Here is a 21,064-nt window from a genome sequence, read left to right on the forward strand (position 1 = left end):
AGATTACTGATGGAGGGACAATCAAACGTGAAGGCAGCTGCGAAAACATCAAACTTCAGATGGGAGACTACCACCTAAAAACCCACATGTTTGTGATTAACATGGCTAGTTGTGACATTGTCTTGCGTGCTGAATGGCTTTGCACACTAGGCCCAATCACTGTGGATTTCCAAGAGTTATATATGAGCTTTAACTAGAATGACCACATGTATACCCTCTATGGACTCCAGGCAGGTGCTCCTTCTATCATCAACTTACATCGCATGGAAAAGTTGTTGAAAAAGGGCCATCATGGAGTTATCATCCAGTTTAATGCCATCCAGGCCATCGAGCCCACTACTCTTCATATTCATCCTGACATGCAACAGGTCTTAAATCACCATCAGTAGGTATTTTACAAACTTAAAGAGGTTCCATCGTTTAGAGGGGAACATGGTCATATCATCACTTTGGTCCTAGGGGCACGACCGTGGAATTTGCGCCCATATCGATATCCCTTCACCCAAAAGAATGAAATTGAAAAAATCATCAAGGAACTCCTTGAACTTGGTGTCATTCGTCCTAGCATCAGTCCTTATTCATCACCAGTGGTCATGGTGCTCAAGAAATATGGGGAATGGTGCATGTGTACAGACTTTAGGGCCCTCAAGAAGCTCACTATCAAAGACAAATTCCCTGTCCCAGTTTTTGATGATATGCTTGATGAACTACATGTTGCTCAACTCTTTACTAAGCTAGATCTTCGCTTCATCTATCACCAAATACGCAAGAAAGAAGTAGACATTCCTAGGACTGCTTTCCAAACTCATGAAGTCCATTATGAATTCTTGGTTATGCCATTTCATCTCTATAATGCCCCATCCACTTTTCAAAGCCTCATGAGTCACCTGCTCAAACCATATCTGTGAAAATTTGTCCTCATTTTCTTTGATGACATTCTCATCTACAACCTAAACTAGGAAAAACATCTTCAACATGTACACCTGCTCTTTCAATTGCTCTGAAATAACAAATTATTTTTCAAATTGTCCAAGTGCTCTTTCGGCATGGAAGCAGTCAAGTATTTGGGCCACATTGTGGGTCGTGAAGATGTCCAAGTGGATCCCAAAAAGATACAGGAAATACAAGATTGGCCCCAACCGAAAACCTTCAAGAGTTTGAGGGGATTCTTGGGTGTCACCAGCTACTATCGCAAATTTGTCCGCAATTATGGTCGCATTGCTAGACCCCTCACTAACCTTCTCAAGAAAAATTCATTCCTCTGGAATGATGCAACACAACAAGCATTTATGGATTGAATTTGATGCTTCAGGTACTGGTATTGGTGCGGTCTTAATGTAGGAAGGTCAACCCTTGGCTTTCACCAGCCAACAACTGAGTGGGAAACATCCGGGACAATCAACCTATGAGAAAGAGATGATGGCCATCTTACATGTATTAGATACCTAGCGACCATGCTTATTGGGGCGGCATTTCTAAATTTGTACAGACCATCAAAGCCTCAAATATTTTTTTGAGCAACTTCTATCCTCACCCTAGCAAAATAAATCGCTGGCCAAAATTTTGGGATATGATTATGAGATAATTTACAAGAAGGGGTGTGACAATGTAGTAGCGGATTCTTTATCACACCAATTTGAGAATGAAATCACCCTACTATCAATCTCTCTTTCCATACATGAATTGATTGAAGAAGCCCACAAGGAATGGTTTTCACACTCCTCTCTCTCCCAACTCATTAATAACTTGAGAGCGGATCCTAATTCCTCAGTTGGCTACTCGTGAAAGGATGATATTCTTCACTACAAGGATAGAGTAGTTATATCACTGAAATCCACCCTCAAAACATGCATTTTGGAAGAGATGCACTCATCTCCCACTGCAGGCCATGCAGGCTTTCAGAAGACTTATGCTCGCACTCGTCGTTCTTTCTTTTGGACAGGCATGAAAACTAGCATTCTTACTTTTGTAGACGAATGTGTGGTGTGTCAACGCCATGAAGGAGAAACAATCAAGTCACCAAGCACCTTACAACCATTGCCAATCCCTGCCTTAGTATGGATGGATGTTTCTATGGATTTCATTATTGGTCTCCCGAAGTCAAGAAAAAAATAAGTCGTCATGGTGGTTGTGGACAGACTTTCTAAATATGCTCATTTTTTCACTCTAGCCCACCCATTTACCCCCACTTTGGTGGCTCAAGCTTTCATGGACCAAATCTTCAAACTGCATGGCATTCCCACTTCCATTGTTTCTGATCTTGATCAGACTTTCACCATTAACTTTTGGCAAGAACCTTTCAAGCTACAAGGAACCCAAATCCAACTAAGTACTTCCTATCATCCCCAAACTGATGGTCAAACTGAAGTTGTCAACAAATGTTTCGAGACAAATCTAAGGTGCTTCACTTCAAAAAAGCAACATCAATGGGTATAGTGGCTACCTTTAGTTGAATGGTGGTATAATACTAACTATCATCTAGCCACCAAGATGACTCCATATGAAGCACTCTATGGCCAACTCCCACCTTCACCTATTTCTTATGTCCCTAAATGCTCTAAGGTGCATGCAGTGGATCAACTCCTACAAAACAGTGCAACCATGATATCCCATCTCAAAGATAATCTCCATCAAGATCATAATCGAATGAAGCAACAGGCAGCTCAACATTGTTCAGAGCGCACATTTCAAGAACAACATCAGTTATTCCTGCAGTTGCAACCATATAAGCAAACATCGCTCAAAGAAAAGGGCTGCCAAAAATTAGCTCCAAAATTCTACGGACCTTATCAAATAATTTAGTGCATTGGAGAAGTAGCCTACAAGTTGTCCTTGTGACCCACTTCAAAAATATATCCAGTCTTCCATGTATCATGCTTCAAGGAAGTGGTGGGGAACAATTGCAGAATTCAAACCAGTCTACCTGAATTGGATGAAGAACGTTCACTCTGACTCCAACCTGAACAGGTCCTTTATACGCGAGAACAACATCTGTGCAATCGGACGATCAAGGAAGTCCTCGTCAAGTGGAAAGACACCTCTCCAAAATATGCAGCCTGGGAACCAGCTACTATTCTTCAGCAGTTTCTGCAGCTTCATCCTCGAGGACAAGGCTTCTTTTAATGGGAGAGAGCATGTTAGGTTCCAACCCAAACCCCTTTATTTATGTAATATGGTCGATTCATAGTTATAGCTAGTTAAAGAGTCAATAAAGCCTGTATTAATAACTGCAAGTGGTTGACCCGCATTTAAGAAAGGGACCACAATTAGTTGTAAACGGGCCATGGTATTAGATAGATGGTATTGAGAGAACCATGGTAATGACCCATGGTATTGTATGAATGAATCCTATATAAAGGATAGAGACTCCCCATTGAGATATATCGAGTCTTATTTTGTAATCGAGCTCTGCTCTACTGGAGGTTTCCCCCTCGAAGAGGCAAGTGAACATTGCTTTCATCTCTGAATAATAAAATACTTTCTGTTTTTCTCATTGGTTCTATGTTCTAGGTTCTATTTCTTCGCATATTTGGTATTCTGGAATTTCTCGTAGGTCAAGAGCATAACAGGAGTGGCATGCTTTTAGTTTACAGCTAGGTTAATTTGTAGGACTTTGAGTGTGCTATCTTCTTTGAAATATTGGTCTACAAAGTTAATAGGCTAGAGGTACAGTAGAATGTGAACCCCAAGGACATTGCATTTCCCCACGTTTCCATTGCAGGTAATGGTTATGTAGACATGATTTATCTTCCCATCGGCAATCCCTATGTGGTTTTCATGGAAAATGTGAACAAATACATGGATTACAAGCTTGAACATCACTACCCAGAGCATGAAGCCCTGACTCAGGCAGGGAGCCTCTTCCTCAACTGTGTTATTATCCTGTAATGCCTTCAAATTATGAGGAGTGATTTCTATTTCCTATGAGCATGTGGAAGAGCCCAACTAATTCCAACACCATTTGGACTGCATTTTCTTGCAAGAATTACTCATGCCTCATCTAGAGGAAATGCTTAAAGGTCCTCGACAAATATAAACTTTAAATATTGCTTCAATCCTGAGGGACAAGAGGGACCAATATATATCCTTATGATAGGGAAAATAAAAAAGAACCCTCTAGGCCATATTTTCTAGTAAACATGATTTCCTTAATAGACCTCAAGGCATTAGTGACAACGAGATACTTACCAACAAAGTAAAAGTCCTCACGCTAATAAGCCAAAAAGGCTGGAAGACATGCATTTAGCTTCCATTAGAGGATAACATTGTGCATGTTAAAGAAGGTTAAATTTCTCAAGCAGCAACAACCTCAGATATGATGATTTTTTTTTCTTGTTTTCTTTTTTCTCTTTCTATAAACTGTATATATATCATCCTTGTTTCATGTCTTGGGTTTTAACAAAATATGGTCATTTTTAAATCGAATTCTTATCTACCAGTTTACACGTGGTTTTAAATGAAATCCATTATCTTCATGTTAGCTCATGGTTTTAAACTGTAATAGACAACAATTACCTGCGAAGTCATTCGTTCATGAACCCATGATTCCAATGTTGAACTAGCTCACGCATAGATGATTGGACAGGCATGAGAAATTCATTATAGCAATCATATACCTAAGCTAGCTGCTTCGAACATGCATGCTAACTGAGATGGAGAGGTAGGTATTTTTTGAGATGTTATATGAGAGGATAGGGGTAGAAGCTTGACCTTACACATACTCATGAGTTCAGTTAACTGATATTTCTAATTCATAGAACACAATTAATTCATAATTGAAAACAAAATTTTAGCAATAAGAATATTATAATGATTTACTTGTGATCTTCGTTCTGTGGACCAGTGATGGAAATGAAAAGCCACGTGATGCATGTGATGTAGATGAAGAGTCGTCAGAGACCTCTCCTTTCCTAGTGGTTCTCCTTTGGTTCTCCTTTGTTGGTGGTTCTCAGAGCCAAATACAACAATGTGTTATGTTATGGTGGATAACTATTAACCAAGGATGAGGTCGTGAGGAAAGGGTGAAGTAGTGAAAAGGTGGAGAGGTGGTTTGAAGGAAAATGACAAATGATAGTGTCCATGGAAGATGACAACTCAAAGAGCCGCCATGAACATGGTAGAAGGAGAACATGCAGAAGTTTCTCTCCCCATTGGACACGATCTAACATGCAACTTTGGTTAAAGTTTCCTGGCTTTTATATGAATTATTATTTGAATTAATAGATAAGACATGAACTTTGGTTAAAGTTTTTGTTTCTATGAATTAGTAAACAAGACAGAAACAAAGTTAAAGATATTCTTGTATCTTCCTATTAGAATTTGGATAAAAAGACTTTGCATATCTAACGTTTCTTTACACTTTGGATAAAATTGATTTGCATATCTAACATTGCCTAGAGACATGGAAAGTTTCGAAAGAGAGGGCGATTTGAAAACATTGGTTAAAATTTTGGTGCAGCCACTAGAAAATTTGGTTAAAATTTTGAAAGAAGGCAAAATGCTTGGTCAAAGAAAGGTTTAATTACCAGTCAACGCTCTAGCAATCACTAGATGCACTAAAGTGCTAAAAACGGGGGCTAATAATACCTAGTAGTGACTAGAGTCCCTAGAGCGTTGAAAGCAAACACTAATAATACCCCCAAATTGCATAATCTTTGAATAGTTATACTTTATGCCAATAATTATTATTATTATATTAATAATACCTCCAACTCCATAATCTTAGAATACTTCTACTTTACGCTAATAATTATTATAACATTTCTCTATATTCCAATAACCTATCTAATAATATAATATTGAGTTTAATATTTTAGAGTTTATAATATTGTGGTTTATATTATTGGGTTCATAATATTAGGATTTAATATTGGAATTATAATATTGAGTTTAATGTTAATGTTTAATATGCGAATTTATAATATTGTGTTTATCATTAGGGTTGATCATATTTGGTTCATAATATTAGGTTTATAATATTATAGGGTTTATAATATTGGGTTTAAAATTAAGGTTCATAATATTAGTGTCTAATATTGTGTTTATAATATCGAGTTTAATATTAGGGTTTATAATATTAAGTTTATAACATTGTGTTTAATATTAAGGTTTATAGTATTGGGTTTAATATTAGGGTTTCTAGTATTAGGTTTATAACTAAAGTTTAATATTAAAGTTTATAATATTTGTTTGTATATATTATATAGCAATTAGTATTAATAATTTTTTTTTTCCATTCGAAAAATCATGATTTTATTCATATTGAGTAAAAGTACATGTTGTAGATGCTGTAATAGCATATGCTGTATCAAAACTTGTCCCGCTGTAAATAGGATCTAATAAGAATGAACTATTTATCTACACTTTCCTACCTTTCTTTTTTTCCACTTTCTGGCAGCCTTCATTGTTGGGCGTGGCTGTTACAATAGTCATTTGTGCTTCGTTTGTGGCAGCCAAGAGTTCTTGTTCATAATCTGAGCTTGCTGTAGAGTATGCTCGCTTGCTGCCTCCAATTTCTTGCCCTGGGGTGTGTTTCTCACATTGTTGCTGTGGGTTGCTTGTCTTTGGATCTATTTCATATTCAATCAGGTTTTCATCATTATGTAAGTTGTGTGGAATGCTTTCTTTGCTTATTTCTGGATTATTTCTTCCATCTTCTGCTTCTTGAAGTATACTGGTGGTTTCTATGTTTTTTTCCTCTTCTATATCTTCTACCCATGTGGCTAAAAACTACCATCCTTTCGGCTTTGGTGGTTGTCTTCTTTTCATATCTTTTTGGTTTTGTGGGCATGCACTATGAAGATGACCAGTTTGTTGGCATATGTGGTAGCGGAAGGCAATGTTTTCATAATCAAGTGGCTGTGACCATTGCTTTTCATTATGGAGTAAGAGAATGTGATTTGGTAAATCTTGACTCAGATCAACCTCCACACAGATCCTGGAAAAAGTATAGATATCCTTGGACAGGCGCTCATTTTCTACTTTTAGGAATGTCCCCAAGGCGTGGTCGATGCCTTCCAATACTTTGTAGTGCCAAAAGTGTAGAGGTAAGTTATATAATTTTACCCACACTAGCATTTTGGAAACCACCATGTTGTTTGGGTCGAAATCTAGGAACCAAGATGTCATAAAAAGGCCAGCATTACCCCAGAACCATGGTCCCTCGTTTAATGCATATTCCTTGTCCTTTATGGTGTCGAATTTGACAATAAAGAATCCCTTTGAACATAGATGTATATCACAGTTTTTTGTCTGTATGGAGTAAATCCATTGACGAAGGGCTTCCGGTTTGGGCCAAAAACCATTAAACCTGCATATCATTGCTTTAGTTAAATAATCAGCATGTATTTCATTTACCTCAGGTATGGCGATTGTTAATGCATGGTTCTATGTTGTCTGCTCAACAATGTAGGCCCCTGGGGTTGTAGCTTGTTGTTTTGTTTTCACTTGAGGTTCCATCTTCCCTTTTACTGCATCTTTGAAGGAAGTAGGTCCTTTTGAGCTTGTGCCGGAACAACCTTCGCGGGGTCTTGTGCTAAGACAGATGGTTGAGTCATTTCCTATACTGTATTCTTTTAGCTTGCGCTCCTCCTACAATACTTTCGCTATGTAGAGCAGGAGTTGTTTGCATCCTCTGTTTGAGTGTTTTTTTCACCTCCCATTCCCCTATATTGATGCATATTGTGTTCCCTCCCATGGATCTGATAAAGAGAGTACTTTTTCTTCCTTCGAGCAGATCCGATGCAGGTGCTATGGGCACCAATGTTGGGATGTTTTGTTGATTCGGTACAATCATCACATCTCTTTGTCGCCAGCTCTGTTCTATGGTCTAAGGCTGTGATCTAGAGCTGAGAGGAGGTTTTTTTTTATCAGGCACCCAGATCTGGGTTTGGTGTAGACTGATTTGTTTATTGGGCATCAAATACATTTGGTTAGTGGTGTATCTAAGGTTTTTACCTGCATTCTGCTTACCGTTCTGTTCTTCTTCAGCACATTTTGCCTTTAGTTCAGGCCAGAGGGGTATCTTAGTAGGTGCATGCCTCGAAATCTGTGTTGCATGCTCCGATCCATGGCCAAAAGGACTTAGGAGGCTGTTGGTGTGCAGGCTGCGCGTCCCATGACCAATCACGCGCATCCCCTTCCGGCGAGATAGCTGCTCTCTTGTCTTTGCGTTTGTGGACGGCTGGTTGATAAGAACCAGGGTCTACCCTTATGGTAGATCTATGTACCACACCGTAAAAATCGCCCCATTTCAGGAGGAAAGAGCATACCCTTGATCTGAATGGGGATTGATCTTCTACGGTGTATTCACTCTGTGGTTTGGGTCGAAGCCAAATTATCAACTCAGATTCCACTAACCCAGCCTGTTGGGGCTTCGTGTTGTTCCATTATAGCTCCATTCTCTGGTTTGCAGTGCTATAGTGGCGCCGATCTCTATTCCAGAAACCCACATAAAAAGGAAAAAACCAGTAATCAGCGCAGGATATTTGTCTGCAAAATTCTGCGGCGACTTCTCTATCCCCAAAGGGACGGCGATTTCGTCTTCATCAGTTGCTGCCGCATAGCAAACTGTCGAGGGCACAATACGCGAGCGTCTCAAAGGCAAAGCCTACCCATTTAAGCCAATTGGTGATTTACCAGCTAAAAGCTCCGACTGAGGAACCATGACATGCAGTAGAGCCGGCTGGGTTTCCACCTCCGATCTTTTTAAAAACCCCAACTTCAGCAAAGAATAAGAAACCCCTACTCTCGATGGCGCAACGAAAGCCAGCGATAGTCGTGCGGATTCAGGCTTTAGGTTTAAGGAACCACCGAAAGTTTGGCAGACGCAGGAAAAACGAAGCGAAGCCATTGCCGTCGCAGAGATCTCCCCAGCTTCCTCTCTCAAGGGTATCCTTTCCAGGAGTCCAATTACTATTAATATTTATTTTAATTAATATTAATATTAATTAATACTAATATGCTTATATCAATCACATTTATTAATGTAATTATGTTAATAATTATTGTAACAACATTTGTATTTAAATAACTTCTCTAAGAACATAAATCTTGTAATTTTAATCTTTTCCAACCATGATGAATTGTGAAACTTATGATGATTTAGGTAATAACTCCTATACATACATGTCGTATACATCAAATCATAAATCTTATTATCTTTCTCTTAATAGTTTGTCTTATAACTTAATAAATATTATAATTTAATAAATGCATTTTTGAATTATTCTATATTTTAAAGACTTTTCTGAAATAATTTTAAATCAAAGTTTATATTTTTGTTATTTAAAATCTATTTCTAAATAAATAAATGAATTTAATATTTTTAAAAATTACAAAATGCTCCAATTACACTTAGACAAACTTATGATTCCAATAAATTTTACCTAATTTAAAATATACTCACAAATTTAATATATATACCTAAAATCCGCGGAAACATAAAACAATTAAACTATATATATATAACTATTCTTACTTTTAGAAATAAGGTATACCCTTCCCATTAAAATTGCATTTTTTTGGTCCTTGAAGTCCGTAAGCCCAGTCATTTTCAATCATTCAATTTTAGATGCATGTTCTTGGGAATATCCGAAGTGCTCTGAGTTCATCTACGAAGTGCTCTGGGCGGTTGTCAAAATAAACCATTGGAAAAGTTTTCCAAGGAATTTAATAGTTTTAAGTGTTTTTTTATTTATTTATTTTATTCTTATTTTTTATATTTTTTTTATATATAAAAATTGAAGATACTCATGTATTTTTTAAACGGAACTGAGTACATTTTATATTAAATTAAAAAGGATGATACTCCTGACTTTTAATTAAAAGGGACGAAGTATATTAAAATAGGAGTGAATCACATACTAAAATATTCTGAATCTCATTTTATGGTTATCATAAGCATTTCTAGAAGCTGAATCTCATTTCCTCTTCCTCTTCAATTCAAGATCCGAATCTCGACCATTCTGTCTGCCATTTATAATTTTTAAACGAAAAAAACCAGGTTCATTTTCCTGTAAATAAGGATTGTATCAATGCATCTTATTTTCTTGTTTGTATACAGTGTTTCTGGAAACATAATCTCCCTTCCACTTCCGAGTTCGATTCTCATGCAGCATCCCGCCCACTATCGCTTCATCAGTAGTCAAAAAGTAAGCGCATCATGTCGACCACTAGGCCAGCCCACGAGAGTAATGACTCTAGCAAGAAGAAAATGCCCAAAGATTCCACCAAATAGTTGGACACCACTTGAATTGAAAGGCCCACTGTCCATGATTTTCCACGAGACATGACTTGCAGTTCGTGCATTCTCAAAAATATACCCGCACTAGTTGACGCAGTGGCGACTTTGTTTTTGCGATAAGGGTCTCCAGCCTTCCTTGGTGTTGCGTCGGATTCCAACTCTGATTTCTTGCGTCATCTCAATTGCAAATAACCATCATCAGATGCACTGCACACCACTCACTGTGATCGATTTTTTTTCTATTAAACTCTAGGATTTATTGCATTACAAAACATAGATATTTATACAAAATTTAGCTAGTAAATCTCGAGAAGTTGATTATTGCATTACAAAGCACAGGTATTTATACAAAACTTAACTGGTAAATTTAGAGAGGTTGCTTATTGCATTACAAAACACAGATATTCATAGTAAATCTAGAGAGGTTTCACAGACCATCATTAAATTTTTATCTAATTTCGCCGCAGACTGACATTGCTGACAGGCCAACTTGCTGCCAATTATCGGGGTCATAAGATCTTGCTGGCTATCAACAAACAAATTGGCAAACAATCCTATATATCATGCAATGACAATGCATTGACACACAACATCATTTTGTAAGAGAAAAAGTGCAATAAAAAGAAATTGACTTATCATATTGTAATACACATGATAATGTGGCTCACATATTCACCAAACCTCTTGGAAAGGCCAAATTTGAAATGTGTAGAGGTCCAAATTATGTTGTAAGCGTAGCTGAAACTTAGACCAGCAGAAAAGTTAACATGTAAGTAATGATTAAAAAGAGATGTCAAGATATTAATCATGAACTGCGCTGCCCACTGTTTGGCGCAGCGCCGATCACTGTTAAGCAATCAGCATAGTTGGCTAGAGTCAGCAATAATAAATACCATTCCTGTAATTGAAAATGTGTATAAATTGTAATGTTTAGTAATGAAAGGAGCAAACTTTGAGTGTGGATTCTGTTCTCTAATACTCTACCCCTCCATCCTCTCACACAGGTACTTCTAAAGAAACAATTCTCATCCACAAGTATTTTTATAGAAACAATTCTCATCCAGATCGATTGTATCAATAAAGTTTAATTTTTTTTTTACATTGCTTTTCAATGCAGCCTCCTGTTTTGTTCTGTCATTGCTGAAAATAAAAAAATGAAAATATTTAAAAATATAATTCTTACTGTAATTTAAACACACTCTCCACAATTTTCCACGTCACATGATTCGTAGCTCGTGCGTTCTCAAAAGTATACCCGCACTAGTTGACGCAGTGGCGACTTTGTTTTTGCGATAAGGGTCTCCAGCCTTCCTTGGTGTTGCGTCGGATCCCAACTCTGATTTTCTTGCGTCGTCTCAATTGCTAATAGCCATCATCAGATGCACTGCACACCACTCACTGTGATCGATTTGTTGTTCTATTAAACTCTACCCCTCCATCCTCTCACACAAGTACTCCTAGACAAACAATTCTTATCCAGATTGATTGTATCAATGGGGTTTAAGTTCTATTTTGCATTTGCTTTTCAATGCAGCCTCCTGTTCTGTTCTGTCATTGCTGAAGATAAAAAGGTACGAATATTTGAAAATATAAATTTTACTTGTTTTGATTGTAATTTTTTTTTTATGTTAAAAAGTTTGTTCTTATTCTCCAGAGTTGTTGTTTAGATATAGATGATTCTTAAATTCCTAATTTCCTCAAATTACTTCTGTTTTGTCTCCAGCATCATTCCAATTTCAATCATGTCGCACCCGAAAGTGAAAAATCTCTGTAATTATGTCAGAGTTATGTTAATTTCACCATAAGTATTCCACTCTGTATGCAGGTATATATTGTGTACATGGGGAGTTCATTCAACAATAATAGGGAAGAGCTTGTAACGAGTCATCTGGATGTTCTTTCGTCTGTTCTAGAAAGGTATTAAATGAAATATTCAAATTTCAGAATTTAGCTATACAGATATTTGTTGTTAATTGATTTAACTTTTCTGAACGTTTACAGTCCCGACCAAGCAAAGCAATCACTCGTTTATAGCTATACATATGCCTTTACTGGATTTGCAGCAGTACTATCTAAAGAACAGGCGACTACATTAATGGGTACGTCCCCATGACTTATTCATAACTAGTTAGAACCCAGTCTCCTATTCTGACAACTCAAATGATTTAGCAGGGAAACCAGGAGTATTGTCAGTGTTCCCTGATCCAGTGTTAAACCTTCATACGACACACTCATGGAAATACCTAGAAAAGGAACTGGTCATGCCGATGTCTTATTCCAGCAAACAAGACAATTCTGGTGCTGATATCATCATAGGACTTCTAGATTCAGGTATGATGTCATATTTGGCTTTTAGTTTTATAGAGAAAATTTCAATTGGTTCAGTGAACTGGGGTCGGAAGATTCTTGATCATGCAATTACAGTAATATACATGTTATGTATGAACCATCCTCAGGCATTTGGCCGGAAGCAGCCAGCTTCAGTGATAAGGGTATGGGCCCTATTCCTCAACGGTGGAAGGGAGCGTGCGTGAAGGGAGATGATTTCAATGCTTCCAATTGCAACAGGTGGTTCATACGTGTGTTTGTATTTTGCATTCTTCTTAGATTTTTTTATAGTTCAGTGACTGGTTGATTGTTTGAGATTGTATTTTGCATTTTTCTTAGATTTGTATAGTTAGTGACGGTTGATTGTTTGACATTGTGATTCTTAATTATTTGGATTCTCATCTCATAACGTGAAAAAGAATAACACTCATGAAAACCATAAAACGATAGATGGTTTAGTTTAGTTGGTGGAATTTTTATGGTTAAAGCACATCTATTATGGTTAAAGATAGATTCAATTCTCTTTATACTCTCAGGGTGAGGCTCCCCGTTGAGCCAATCATCCTTTCAATCTTAGTTATCAAGTTCGGCCCTATTGGCCATAAAATCCGGTTGAGCCAATCATCCTTTTCAAGCTTAGTTGCCAAATTGGCAGTATTGGCCAGAAAAATTCGAAGGAATTCGGTTGAGCCAATCATCTAGTTGCCAAATTGGCAGTATTGGCCATAAAAATTCGAATGGAATCGATTGAGCCAATCGGTTGAACCAATCATCCTTTTCAACCTTAGTTGCCAAATTGGCAGTATTGGCCATAAAAATTCGAAAATACACCGGTTCGACTGAAAATTGGAAGGTGCTTTGTGTATATAAAATTTAATATTAAAAAAAACAATCGAATTGGGTAAGTGCTTCGTCTATATTAAATTATAAATGGCATTTTAAAAACAATTGTGATGAAATTTGGTAAAGTTTTAAGTTAATATAAAGTTTAATATTAAAAATTTTAGACAGTAATTATGATATAATTTATTAATGATTTTTGTTAGTAAGAAATTCAATATTTAAAAAATAAAAAAAACATGAGTTTTATAGTAAAAATATAGTAAATAGTAATAGTAAATAGCATATTAAGAAAATTGCAATGGTGAAAAATAGTAAATTTGATATTAAAATATAGTAGAAAATATTAAGTTTGTAGTAGGTAAAAATAATAAATTCCAAAAAAATAATAAATTTTTATTTATAAATATTTGTAAAATATATAATCTCAATTTTTTTCTGTTAAATTTTATATAGTGGTATTCTTTTTCAACATTGGTAAGTATATTTGTTATAAATATTTGTAATCTCCATTTTTTTCCATATTGAATTTAATAAATTTTTATCCTTTTGAATTTTACATAATAGTACTCTTTTTCAAATTTGGTAAGTATGTTTGGTAGAGGTACACTCCAACAGGCTTCCCCACCCTTAATGAAATTGAAAACTATGAATTAAACTTCCGATGTGCTTTTATCTTGATGTCTATTTTGGATTGAGTAGAATGAGCAACTTTTATGTGCAACCCTCAACTCTGTAAGCAACTCTTTGAAAGTGTCATTTCCACAGGGTAGCTAAATTTACACAGATTGATTTAGGTTGTTTTAGTTATTATAATAATGTTGTTTTTCATTTTTAAGAGTTATATTAAAAATTATGATTTGAGGTTGTTACTCTTTTATAAAAATATATTATTTTATAATTTTTTTAATAAAATTATATAATATTAAATAATCTATAATATTTTTAATTATTTTAATATATAAATAATTAATTCATAAAGATAGAAAATAAAAATATAAAAAAGTTCTTAAAATTTTGAAAAAATCTTATTTTATGAGATATATACTTTCCAATTTTTTTAATATTAAATTGTAGATAATTGATTTTTTTAAGAATTAGAATTCTTATTTGGCAACTATGCTTTCAAATAAACTTACTAAATACAAACATTCTATGAACATAATAATCACCCATACTAAACGTCAAACCACATTAAAAAAATAATTGTAAAATCTCCTTCGTTCCCTTCCTGTCTGTTCTCATATCATATGATTTATAGTTCACATTTATAATTCACATAATGTGAACAGGAAAATAATTGGGGCCAGATATTACTCAGGCGGGGAGGACGATGATATGAAGAGAAATATTAAACAGAAATTGATACGGACACAAACGAGGAGTGCAAGAGATGAACAGGGGCATGCACGCATACAGCGTCCACTGCAGCAGGGAACATTGTGGACAATGCAAACTATTATGGTCTGGCAAGCGGGACAGCAAGAGGCGGACCAGCCAGTAGTTCTACAAGAATTGCCATGTATAGGGTATGTTCACCGGATAATGGGTGTCCAGGTGTACAAATTTTAGCTGGCTTTGACGACGCAGTTAAAGATGGAGTGGATATTTTATCCGTTTCACTTGGAACTCGGTCCTTCAACCAGCATGATTTTGTGGAAGATCCGATAGCCATAGGAGCATTTCATGCTACTCAGAGAGGAATTCTGGTTGTGTCCTCTGCCGGAAACGAGGGACCTGACTCTAATACGGTCGTCAATACTGCCCCATGGATTTTTACAATCGCGGCATCCACAATCGACATGGATTACCTATCAAACGTTGTGTTGGGGAATGGTAAGATTGTTAAGGTGAGAACTACCGAACTACTTAACAAGGTCAAATGAACTTAATAGTATTAGTATTATAAGTTTAAATTTCACTTTACTAGTTTGATATAATCGTTTTTTTATGAAGTGTTTTTTTAGATTGATCACATTATAAGTTGCTGGTCCAGGTTTTGAATCATTTAATATAGTTTATTCAGTTTGTTTTGAAGACAAAAATTTATTAAAGTTAAATAATTTTAATGTTAATCATTAATTTATATATAATTAATTCAAAAACTCTTATCGAAATAAATATGAATCAAAAAATCTAAAATCGAACATTATCATTTTTTAAATTCAACTGCTTATTGATAATTCGAAAACTTAATCTTGAAAGTATGGAAGACTTATTGATAAATTCGAAAGCTTAATCTTCAAAGTATGGAATACTATTTAGTATTCAATGTGGCTGAAAAAACTAGCAGAGCTTCATACAACTTAATTTAAACAAACATGATGTCAAAACCATTAATGTTTCAGATTGTGAAGGATTTTTACGCGATGTATCATTCTGTAATTTATTATGCTTATATTGTGTGCGCGCTCAGGGGAAGGGCATCAACTTCTCGAATCTTAGCCACTCGGCCGTGCACCCTCTTGTGTACGCAGCAAGCATTCCTGCCAAGTCCAGTTCTGCATCATCTGCGAGGTAAATTATGCAAAAAATGTCACAAGAATTTGCTTTTCTATTTTTAGGATTTGCTCCTAATGAGATTGGGAAATCTAGTCGTTGCTGAAATTCATCATCAAATCCTTTAAAATAACACACGGTTCACAATTTTTTAGGTTAAATGTAGGACTTTTTTATAATTTAATTTGTCATGGAGAGGGGATCATTGTTGCAGAAATTGTGATCTAGACTCTTTGGACGCAAGAGAAGCGAAGGGAAAGGTCGTACTTTGTTTTGGCAACAGCACAGAAATATCGAGGCCATTGATGAAAGAAGTAGTCCAGGACGCGGGAGGCATAGGGATGATTATTGTGGATGATTCACAAACATCAGACGCAACTAACTACGGTACATTTCCAGCGACAACAGTAAGTGAAACGGCTGCAATGGACATATCTTCTTACATAAAAACTGCCAGGTGCGTCCACCCACATCGCCTAGCCTTGCTATATAGCCTAATATATTCGAGATGTGTCGCATCATCATATAGATGAATTATACATTTGGGCAAATCCAATTACCCTGTGACTCTTTATAATCGTCCAAGTTCTGTCATGATAGAAAGCCTGTCGCTACAATTACTCCAACTCAGGCGGTCACAAAATACAAGCCAGCTCCCGTTGTTGCATATTTTTCTTCAAGGGGCCCTGGACGACTCACCCAGAACGTTCTCAAGGTACGCACTGATCGACTTCTAGTCTATTTAGCTTTTCAATCTCATTGAATAGGTTATAGTTAATACTTTTTTGGTGTTTATTTTGTAACATGGTGTTCATAATTTTAATTAATTAGTATATAATTATTAATAATTAAATTGGCTTTTAATTGCTATAGTAAATTATTATAGGGTTTAATTTTATATTAAAATCTGTAGGTTTTTCAATTAGATTGATTAATAAAAAAAAATATTTATTAAAAAATGGTTATTTTTATAATTAAATTGATTAATAAAAAGAAAATTATAAATCATATAAATATGAATTATGTTTTTGACATATAATATTAGGTAGTGTTAGTAAATCATGGAATTGATTTATGACAATGGAACAAAGTCAATTTAAATATTTTGACATATAATATTAGGTAATATTATTAAGCCATAATATTAGTCTATAACATTGCAATACAAGGATTTTAAAAGTAATCAATATTTACTTAATTTACTGGAAATATAATTCTTTAGAACTTAATTTACTGCAAACTTAAGTAATCAATATTTTTAAAATATATATTTTCTTTATTATTAAAGAATAGACCATTAAAATTCCTAAAATATAAATGGCATAAAAAGTTGACTATCCCGTTCCGATATATATATTTTTTATGTGAAGATGATCACCACATCGGCTTTTTAACGTGCAGCCGGACATAAGCGCACCAGGTGTGAACATACTTGCTGCATGGATTCCCACCGAGGAATCTTCATACACAGTTCCTCCTGGGATGAAGCCTTCCCAGTTTAACATTATATCTGGAACATCCATGGCGACTCCTCATGTAAGTGGAACCGCTGCATTTGTGAAATCTAGATATATTGCTTGGAGCGCCTCTGCTGTCAGATCAGCCCTGATGACTACAGGTACTTTATCACATTTTGCTCTTGAAATTGAAAATGTAAATACCAGATCGACCAACATCTAGAGACTTTTTTTTCATTCTGAAAATACCACGTATCTATGATTTTAGAGACGCTAACTTTAAAAATATGCGGCTTGCCAATGCGCATTAAATTAGTAGAGTTGTATATGTTTATAGTCACATAATCTGCGTGTTAAAATCTAAAAATAAGTATATATACAACCTGGTTCATTTAAAACTTAGTAACAAATTATTTATTTGATAAGCATATACAACCTGGCTCATTTAAAACCCATTAACAAGCTACTTATTTTCAGCGCTAACTCTAGGTCTCAATTATGGAAATATGTTTTGAAACAAGTTTTTTTCTTCACAGTTTGAAAGCTGCTAGAGTTTCTAACATCCATACTCCAATCTTTGTGGCAGCTGTTTCAATGAACAATATGGGCAATTCGTTGACTATTGATACAGATATGCCTGCGACACCTTTTGATTTTGGAAGCGGAGTAGTGAATCCAATGGGAGCTCTGCAACCAGGACTTGTATACGAAACATCAACCGAAGATTACTTCCTCTTCTTGTGTAATTACGGTCTTGATTCTTCGCAGATAAAGCTCATCGCAGGGAACGAAAGCTATAAATGCCCAACTGGGGCAAAGGTGGATTTGATCAGTAACATGAACTATCCCAGCATAGCCATCTCCAAGTTAGATGCTGCAAATGGGAGCACAACCATAAGCAGAACTGTCACAAACATCAGCCCTGATCAGGCACCCACTTACAAGGTTGCCATCGATGCGCCTCCCGGGTTGAATGTGAAGGTCTCTCCACAAACTCTTCAATTCTCCCGGGCGTCCACTAAACTATCTTTCAATGTAGTTTTTGCACCATCGAATGTTGCCACTAAAGGATATGCTTTCGGTACCCTCACTTGGAGCGATGGAAAGCATAATGTTCGCACTCCTTTCGCAGTAAATATTGTGTGACCACTGCAATTTAAGAGTAGCCTGCCTTATGTATTTTGTAATTTAAATAAAGCAAGCCAAATGGACGTGCGCTAAGCGTTGTCCTCGCCCTCTTCTGTGATGAAATATATCTAGCGGTAATTATTTTGGCTGAAGTCTAAAATCTCCAATCCGATCTTACCAAAACCTAAATCTCATCCATTCTTATGTTTCATTTTAGAGTTATTGCAATCTTTTAATTAGTGGAAAATGTTAGGCTTGCAATCTCAGCGTCTTATTGTTTAGAAATCTCATCTTCTTTTCTTTTTAACTCGCCAAATGCCAAAGAGGATAAAATGTGTGTGAACGCATAAACCATACCGTAAGATCCTCGTGCAAGCTTTCTGATTGGCCGGATTCAACGACCATAATAGAAAGCTTCAACATGGTATTCCTTTCAACGCACAGCACGGTCGCAAATTGGGTAGTACAAAAATGAGTGAATACAAGATAGTATTCATGATAAGCTGTATCAAATCTTTACCTACACTGACCCTGGAGAACTCATAGCGTCACGGTTTAAAGAAAAATGGGACAAAATCCCAATTTAAGGCTACATCAAGGTGATTTGACTGACTTATAATGTTCATGAGGGTAGAACTTTAGAGAAAAATAGGACAAAATCCCAATTTAAGGCTACATCAAGGTGATCTGACTGACTTATAAGGTTCATGGGGGTAGAACTTTGTTACTCATTGATGGGAGATTCATATAATTTATGGAATTAAATAATAATAAATTACATGTATCCTTTATGTGTGAACTCCAACGTTGGTTGACTCTTTCATCCTATCCGAGACGCCAGTTTTTCTTATGATAATTGCTCCAACATCTCAATCGAATTGCAAAATGACGGGGTTAGTCACTGCAAATAGGCTTGATTGAGTTTTCCTCTATGTTGCACGGGTATTTGAGCTACGGGGAACAATTAACCGGTAAAGCTAAAGCTTTGCCCAAATTTATAGGAAATTTTAAGTTGAGAGATAAAATAATATACTATATTAAAAATAAAAATAAAATAATTAATTTATGTTTATTTAAAATTTCCCAATTAAATTTCATCTTTAAGATTTCATCTTGCAATGAAATATGTAAAAGATTGAACTTTGAAACCTTGCCACAAAAAATCAAAATATTAATCCATCAACAATTTGTCAATGTCATTCCCTGCCAACAAAGGAACATGTGCAACTCTGAAACCGAAAAAAGGCTATTATTACTTGATTATTATGTGATTTCATGCACCACTATATTATATTCAACTTCAAAATTTAAGTTTGGAAATTTATAAAATGACACTCAATAACACGGTCCTCTTTCTCTTTCTAACCATCATACCATCATTGTAATTTGTTCAATCTTATCATTAAAGCTTCAAGAGAGACTTCAAGAAAGGAGACTTATTTGCAATTGTTGAACTTCAATATTTGCAGCAGACACTGTCAACGAATGACTAGCAACTATCTATATTTTGTTGAAACCTTTGTTACATCTCCACGTCTCTATCGCTTTACAGAGCCCATGCTGTCCAGTCCCCTCATCTGTCATGTATCACTTAGAATGTAAACAATTGGTACCTTCTATGCTCGAAATGGGTACTCGAAAGGTGAAAATATTCTCAAAATAGGTACCCGAACGTCAAAATCTACTGTAGTGAAGCTCCTGATGATTTTGGAAAGTTTCCTACCAACTCCAAAGCTCCTAGGAGCACGAGAGCATGGGGTACATGCTCTTCAATGCGTGGGAGTGGTACCCGTGTTACTATGGCTTTCCCCTATCAATGTGTGTTGCACACACATTCATGACCGGATTCATTATTGATAGGCATTTGGATAATTATGTTTTCTCATTATTAGATTTTCAAAAATTTCAAGATACATAATTTTGAAATGTCATGGATTGAGGAAGAACTTCACAAATTTGAAAATGCTATGGAACCTGGATACGAAGCATCATGGACCAAGTGTTTACTTCTTTTCAAAAGGGAATCTAGTCCGAACTGTTAAAACATATTCTAGTAATGTTAAGCGTATATTATAGTAATGTTTTATGGGTGGAAAAACACTCCATTGTGGAGAGTAGTAGCCATGTTTTCATCACTCAGTGGATGACAATATACCTCACTTTGTAAGGTAAATTCAATGTCTAGTTTGGGTCCCCATATGTGGAAAGATTAGTTAAGAGATGAGATAATATGAGATAGTCCCCTCATGCTCTGAATCTTATTAATATGAGGTACTCTTTCTCTTTCTAACCATCATACCATCATTGTAATCTTTTCAATCTTACCATTAAAGCTTCAAGAGAGACTTCAAGAAAGGAGACTTATTTGCAACTGTTGAACTTCAAGATTTGCAACAGACACAGTCAACGAATGACTAGCAACTATTTATATTTTGTTGAAACCTTTGCTACATCTCCACATCTTTATCGCTTTACAGAGCCCATGTAGTCTAGTCCCCTCATATGTCATGTATCACTTATAATGTAAACAAATGGTACCTTCTTTGCTCAAAATGGGTACTCAAAAGGT

The 21,064-nt window shown here is 35.8% G+C and overlaps 1 pseudogene across 1 annotated transcript; it reads left to right on the plus strand.

Moving 5' to 3' along the window:
• The first annotated feature begins 11,594 nt into the window (after positions 1-11,594).
• Positions 11,595-18,706, plus strand: LOC149204812 (CO(2)-response secreted protease-like; annotated as a pseudogene). Its single transcript, XR_016251806.1, has 11 exons — positions 11,595-11,814; positions 12,069-12,160; positions 12,245-12,342; positions 12,416-12,574; positions 12,700-12,811; positions 14,704-15,261; positions 15,828-15,928; positions 16,125-16,367; positions 16,511-16,625; positions 17,312-17,528; positions 17,954-18,706. The product of XR_016251806.1 is annotated as a CO(2)-response secreted protease-like (transcript).
• The last annotated feature ends 2,358 nt before the right edge of the window (positions 18,707-21,064 follow it).

The sequence above is a fragment of the Pinus tabuliformis genome, chromosome 1_2 (assembly GCF_031772625.1).
Source record: "Pinus tabuliformis cultivar Carrire ecotype Pingquan chromosome 1_2, CPIR1, whole genome shotgun sequence".
Classification (NCBI taxonomy): domain Eukaryota; kingdom Viridiplantae; phylum Streptophyta; class Pinopsida; order Pinales; family Pinaceae; genus Pinus; species Pinus tabuliformis.